Here is a 289-nt window from a genome sequence, read left to right as displayed (position 1 = left end):
GCATTGTTTTGATCCTGTTGCCTTCAGAACCAGGTGACCCCCACAGCCATCAGCCTTCGATCCACTGCTCTTGGGAGGGTGGGAGTCACTGTGTGCCCCTGCCCAGAGCAGCTCCATGGGCAGCACACAGAGTCATTAAGGTTGGGAAAGACCTCTAGGATCATCAAGTCCAACCACCAACCCAACGCTACCATGAGCACTCAACCATGTCTCCAAGTGCCACAGCTACACATTTTTTGAACCCCTCCATGGCTGGGGACTCCAGCACCTCCCTGGGCAGCCTCGGCCA

This window comes from Merops nubicus, unplaced genomic scaffold (genome assembly GCF_000691845.1).
Source record: "Merops nubicus isolate BGI_N331 unplaced genomic scaffold, ASM69184v1 scaffold15754, whole genome shotgun sequence".
Taxonomy (NCBI): Eukaryota; Metazoa; Chordata; class Aves; order Coraciiformes; family Meropidae; genus Merops; species Merops nubicus.
Note: the sequence above shows the minus strand (reverse complement) of the source record.